This window comes from Mustela nigripes, chromosome X, assembly GCF_022355385.1.
Source record: "Mustela nigripes isolate SB6536 chromosome X, MUSNIG.SB6536, whole genome shotgun sequence".
NCBI classification, from domain to species: domain Eukaryota; kingdom Metazoa; phylum Chordata; class Mammalia; order Carnivora; family Mustelidae; genus Mustela; species Mustela nigripes.
This window is the reverse complement of record NC_081575.1, coordinates 69,319,096-69,326,216: the sequence shown is the minus strand read 5'-3', so window position 1 is coordinate 69,326,216 and position 7,121 is coordinate 69,319,096. Positions and strand designations below refer to the sequence as shown.

Below are 7,121 nucleotides of genomic sequence, written 5' to 3'. Positions count from 1 at the left end.
TTAAGCAAGGTGGTCTTTAGCTTCCAGGTGTTTGAGTTCCTTCTGAACTTTTCCTTGTGATTGAGCTCCAGTTTCAAAGCATTATGATCTGAGAATGTGCAGGGAATAATCTCAGTCTTTTGGTATTGGTTGAGTCCTGATCTGTGACCCAGTATGTGGTCTATTCTTGAAAAGGTTCCATGTGCACTTGAGAAGAATGAGTATTCTGTTGTTTTAGGGTGGAATGTTCTGTATATCTCTAGGAGGTCCATGTGGTCCAATGTGTCATTCAATGCTCTTGTTTCTTTATTGATTTTCTGCTTCGATGATCTGTCTATTTCTGAGAGAGGCGTGTTAAGACCTCCAACGATTAGTGTATTCATATCCATATGACTCTTTATCTTGATTAACAGTTTTCTTATGTAATTGGCTGCTCCCATATTGGGGGCATAGATATTTCCAATTGTTAGATCATCTTGGTGGATAGTCCCATTAAGAATGATGTAGTGTCCTTCTGTATCTCTGACTACAGTCTTTAGTTCAAAATCTAATTTGTCTGATATGAGAATCGCTACCCCAGCTTTCTTTTAAGGCCCATTGTCATGAAAGATGCTTTCCTATCCCTTCACTTTCAGTCTGGGTGGTTCAAAATGGGTCTCTTGTAGACAACATATGGATGGGTCCTGTTGTTTTATCCAGTCTGCAACCCTGTGTCGTTTTATGGGCGCATTTAGGCCATTCACATTGAGGGTGGTTATTGATAGATACGTTTTTATTGACATCGTGTTACCTTTGAAGTCTTTCTTTCTGTAGATTGTCTCTATATTTCTGTTCAGTGCTATTCTTGGGCTTTTTCCTCATTTAAAGAAGCCCCCTTAATATTTCCTGCAGTATCGGCTTGGTGGTGGAGTAGTCTTTTAAGCCTTGCCGGTCCTGGAAACTCTTTATCTCTCCATCCATTTTGAATATCAGTCTTGCTGGATAAAGTATTCTTGGCTGCATGTTCTTCTCATTCAGTGCCCTCAATATATCTTGCCAGCCCTTTCTGGCTTGCCAGGTCTTTGTGGACAGGTCTGACGTTATTCTGATGGGCTTTCCTCTGTGTAAGGATCTTCTTTGTCCTAGCTGCTTTCAAGAGGTTCTGCCTACAAATTTAATTCTTCATTCTTACTGTTAGGTGTTTCGAGGACTTTTGAGAATCTGTAATATTGGGGGAAACCTTTCATCCTCTAGTACATGAACGCTGGCTCCATTCACGAGATTTGGAACATTTTCATGAAGAACCTGTTCCACTATATCTTCTAGACTTCTTTCTTTCTCCTCCTCTTCAGGGATTCCAATAATTCTGACGTTGGAATGTTTCATGGCATCATTTATTTCCCTGATTCTGTTTTCATGGCTTCTAAGCTGTTTGTTCCAGGCTCTCTCCTGATCCTTTCTCTCTATCTTTTTGTCCTCCAGATCACTAATTCTATCTTCTTTCTCAGTTACTCTAGCATTGAGAGAATTTAGATTAGATTGGAACTCATTGAGAGCATTGTGAAGCTCATCCCTGGTAGCTTTCAGCTCTTCCCTAATATTGAAAACATGATACTGGTCATTTTCAGTTCAGCCCTAATCAATTCCATTTGGTCATCCATGGCTTTTTCCAGCCTAGCTATTGCTTGGATAATTGTTAGCCTGAATTCTCTTTCCAACATATTGTGTATGTTGATAGCCGTTAGCTCTGTTGCAGAAGGTCCATCCTCTGTATTTTTCTTCTGTTGGGCATTCCTCCTCCTAGTCATTTTGGTGAGAGATGGCTGAACGGGTGCTGCTGGGTGTATCGACTGTGGTGCAGTCTAGGTGCACCCTGGAATGCTTCTGAGCAATCAGGGTTCCCCACCCAAATGAGAGGAAAAAGAAAAGGAAAAAAAAAAAGAGAGAGAGAGACAGGAAAGAAAGGTGAGATAAAAGAGAGGGTTCAGCCCAAATGGTCCCCAAGGTAAGATTTATGAAGTATACAAACAGACACAGACAAACAAAAAGAATGATAAAAGTATATGACAAGAGAAAAAATATATATATATATTTGCATATATATATGCAAATTAAGGAAGAACCTCGTCAAAAAGAACCCTGAGTGTAAGATTTATATACTATCAGGACAAACACAAAAACACAGAAATACTGGTGGAATAAAAAGATGGGAGAGTGGTTGTAAATTCTCATTGTGGGTGAGTAAGGTTGTTTTGATTCTTCCTTGGTGTATCTTGATATCTTTGTTAAAGTACTCAACTTTCCTAAGATAAAGGGGGATTAGGAATTGGTTTACCTATAGGGGTGGCATTGATTGGGGAAAGGGGATTACCTTGAAGTTATACTCTATATGAATATTAGAAAATAAAAATTAAAAAAAGGAGTAAACTAGACTAAACTAACTAAAATTTTAAAAAAGGAAATTTAAAAAATAGAAATGCAAAAGGAAAACACAGGTGTATGTATCAAAAAGTTCAGGTTAGAAGGTTATTATGGAATTTGATGTACTGGACATCTCACTGTGACAGTAAATAGGTTAAAAAATTATATAATAATAAAAAATTAACTATATATTAAAAATGAGCCAGAATAGTAGGATCGAATTAATAATAAAAATGGTCCTATGAAGTAGTGGTTGTTGTTCTCTTGTCATCTTTTTTTTTTTTCTTTTTCCTTTCCTGGTTGGTTTTCTGGGGCAGGGGCCTGCCACGTGGGTTTTCAGTCAATGATGTTCTCTCAGTTAAGTTCCTGCACCCCCCTCAAGGGGGTGGCCTCTGAGGAAACTGGTTTTTTCAGGCTTTTGTTCTCTGGAGGTTTTTTTTTTTTTAATATTTTTATTTATTTATTTGATAGACAGAGAGAGATCACAAGTAGGCAGAAGGCAGGCAGAGAGAGAGGGGGAAGCAGGCTCCCCGCTGAGCAGAGAGCCTGATGTGGGGCTCAATCCCAGGACCCTGAGATCATGACCTGAGCTGAAGGCAGAGGCTTAAACTACTAAGCCACCTAGGCGCCCCTCTCTTGAGGATTTTTATATTTGTTCACTTTTGTTTTTCTCTCTCACCTTGACAGCTTTTGATGGTTTTTGTAGGTTTAGAAGAAAGCAAACTGCACCCTGACCTCCCTCTCAGAGAGAAGCCTCAGTCTGGCTGCAGAGCCCAAACAAATCCCCTCTTGGCTGCTGGCAGAGCAGGTTCCCAGCCGCGGTCCCTGGGGACTCAGGATTTTTTGCTTGTACCCAAAACCACAGCAGCAGCGGCTGTCTGGGCAGCTCCAGACTGCCAGAGAAGTTCCAAGCAGTGATTGCACACTGAGATTTTCCCGCTGGCCTGGGCTGGGAGTGCCTGGTCTTTCCGGTCCGAGAGCACCCAGCTGGCGCCTGTGTGCACCTCTCTCAGGGGATGGCACGGGGCACAACTCAGACTCTGATGCATGGCAGGGCACTCACGTGGGTACTGCTGTGCTTCTTTTGGCTGGCGAAGGTCCCAGCCCCTCACAGGAGCTGGGCGCCACACACTCTCAGGCGCGCTGGTGGTTCAGGGACTGAGACCTGGTTTCTCTGCCTCACTCTCTCTGGCTCTGCGCCAGGGGTGGCTGTCCTGGGTCTGGGGACTTAAGCCCCGACCCTAACACCCTGATTCCCGCAATTTCCTTCCGGTGATCCTTTGCTCTTTTTGAGTGCTTTCTACCAGACTCCCGAGTTAATTCTGGTCCCCAGGCGCAGGGCACTCTCGTATTGGAATATTACTTTCCAGTGGGTCGCCTCTTGTGGCTCCCTCCCCCTTTTGTTTATCTTCCAATATCAGTCCAACTTTTCCACTCCGCTTTACCTGCCCACTGGCATCTTCTGCTCCAGTAGAGATCCAGATGTGCATAATTCGGATCTCAGGCTGATTTCGTGGGTGATCACAGAGTTCTTTGGAAGGTAATCAGCTCACTTTAGGGTACAGGTTGCAAGGGCGCCTCCTCCTACTTCCCCGCCATCTTCTGTATGACACATTCTTAATATAGTATTACTCTCAAGAGCAGAAAATATAATGAGCTTTCATAACACAGAGAAAGCAGAAACCTAGATGTAATGACAAGATGGAGGAATTCTCAAAAGATAGATCAAGAAGAAATCATAGCCAGGGATTTGCTCAAAATAGACATAAGCAATATATCTGAATAAGAATTTAGAAAAACTGTCATAAGGCTACGAGCCAGGCTTGAAAGAAGCATAGGAGACACCAGAGAAACCCTGGGTGCAGAGATAAAAGACCTAAAAACTAATCAGACCAAAATAAAAAATGGTATAACTAAGATGAAAAATCAACTGGATGTAATCACAATGAGGATGGGAGAAGTAGAGGAACAAATAGGTGACAGAGAGAAGATAAAATTATGGAAAATAATGGAGCTGAACAGAAGAGGGAAAGCCCCTATTAGATCATGAACATAGATTTAGGGAACTCACCAATTGCACAAAGCACAATAATATCCATATCATAGGAGTCCCAGAAGAAGGGTAGGAAAGGGGGCAGAAGGTTTATTTGAACAAATTAAAGCTGAAAACTTCCCTAATCTGGGGAAGGAAGCAAGCATTCAAGTTCAAGAGTCACAGGGAATTTCCCTTAAAAAATCAACAAAAACAGGTCAACACCAAGATATACTGAAATTTACAAAATACAAAAAATAGAATTCTGAAAGCAGCTAGGGACAAAAGATCATTAGCCACAAGGATAGACACATAAGGTTAGCAGCAGACCTCTCCACAGAACCATGGCAAGCCAGAAGAAAGTGGCATGATATATTTAACATGCTAAGTGGGAAAAAATGTGCAGTGAAGAATACTATATCCAGCAAGACTGTCATTCAGAATAGAAGGAGATATAAAGAGTTTCCAGAACAAGCAAAAACTAAGGGATTTTGTGGACACTAAACCAACTCTTCAAGAAACATTAAAGAAGACAATTTGAGAGGGAAAGAAAGACCAAAAGCAACAAAGATTATAAAGGAACAGGGATAATCTACAGGAACAGTGGCTTCACAGATAAAACAATGGCAGTAAATTCATGTCAATGGTTACTCTGTAAATGGACTAAATGCTCCAATCAAAAGATATAGGGTATCAGAATGGATTTAAAAGAAAAACAAGACCCATCAATATACTACTTACAAAAGATCAATTTTAGACCCAGAGACATCTCCAGATTGAAAGTGAGGGTGTGAAGAATAATCTATCATGGTAATGGATATCAAAAGAAATCTGGAGTAGCCATACTTAATCAGACAAATTAGATTTTAAACCAAAGACTGTAATAAGAAATGAAGAATGGCACTATGTCATAGTAAGGGGGTCTATCCAACAAGAAAATCTAATGATTCTAAATATTTATGCCTCCAACTTGGGAGCACCCAAATATTTAAACCAATTAATAACAGACTTAAGGAAACACACTGATAATAATATGACAGTATTGGACTTATATTAATGGAGAGATCATCTAAGCAGAAAATCAACAAGGAAACAATGACTTGGAATGACACACCAGACCAAATGGATTTAACAGCTATATGCAGACCAATCCATCCTGAAGCAGCAGAATACACATTCCTTTCAAGTGCACAGAAGACATTCTCCAGAAGAGATCACATGCTGGGTCAAATATAAAGCCCCACTAGTATAAAAATACTGAGACCATACCTTCAACATTTTTAGATCACACCACTATGAAATTTGAAGCCAACCACAAGAAAAAAATTGGAAAGACCATAAATATGTAGATTAAAGAACACTCTACTAAAGAATGAATGGGCTAACCAGGAAATTAAAGATGAAATGCAACAATACATGGATGAAAATAAATATGAAAACACAACACTCCCAACTTTTCGGATACAACAAAGGTAGTCCTAAGAGGAAAGTATATAGCAATACAGGACTTCCTCAAGAAGCAAGAAAAGTCTCAAATACACAATCTAACCTTACAACTTAAAGAGCTGGACAAAGAACAGCAAATAAAGCTCAAAACCAGCAGAAGGTAAATAACTAAGATTAGAGCAGAAACAAGTGATACAGAAATTAAAAAAAAAAAACAGTATGACAAATCAATGAAACTAGGAGCTGGTTATTTGAAAGAATTAACAGAATTGATAACCTCCTAGCCAGATTATCAAAAAGAAAAGACCCAAATTAATAAAATCACACATGAAAGAAGAAAGATCAGAACAAACACCATAGAAATACAAGAAATTATAAGAGAATATTATGAGCAAATATATACCAACAAATTGGACAATCTAAAAAATGGATAAATTCCTAGAAACATATACACTACCAAAACTATAACAGGAGGAAATTGAAAATTTGAACAGACCCGAACAGACCCATAACCAGCAAAGAAATTGAAGCAATAATCAAAAATCTCCCAACAAACAAGAGTCCAGGTGGCTTCCCGGGGAATTCTACCAAATACTTGAAGAATTGATACCTATTTTTCTGAAGCTGTTCAAAAAAATAGAAATGGAAGAAAAACTTCCAACTCACTCTAGGAGAGCAACATTACCTTGGTTCCCAAACCAAGGACCCCACTGAGTACAGATCTATGATGAACATGGATGCAAAAATTATCAACATGATACTAGCCAATAGGATCCAACAGTGCATTAAAAAGATTACTCACCATGACCAAATGGGATTTATCCTTGGACTGCAACTCTGGTTCAACATCCACAAATCATTCAATGTGATACAGTACATTAATAAAAGAAAGTGCAAGAGCCATGTGATCCTTTCAATAGATTCAGATAAAGCATTTGACAAAGTACAGCATACTTTCTTAAAAAAATCCCTCAAGTAAGTAGGTGTAGAAGGAACATAGCTCAACATAATAAAGGCCATATAAGAACCACAGCTAACATCATCCTCAATGGGGAAAAACTGAGAGATTTTCCCCTAAGGTAAGGAATACAACAGGGATGTTTATTCCCATCAATGCTGTCAACATAGTACTGGAAGTCCTAGCCTCATCAATCAGAAAACAACATCAGTAAATAAATAAATAAATAAATAAATAAATAAATGGCATCCAAATGGGCAAGGAAGAAGCCAAGCTTTCACTCTTTCCAGAAGACATGACACTCTA

At 39.4% G+C, this 7,121-nt stretch overlaps 1 pseudogene; it reads left to right on the top strand.

Annotated features, from left to right (window-relative positions):
* Positions 1-7,121, top strand: part of LOC132007105 (keratin, type I cytoskeletal 18-like) — a 60,784-nt pseudogene that overhangs the window by 9,591 nt on the left and 44,072 nt on the right.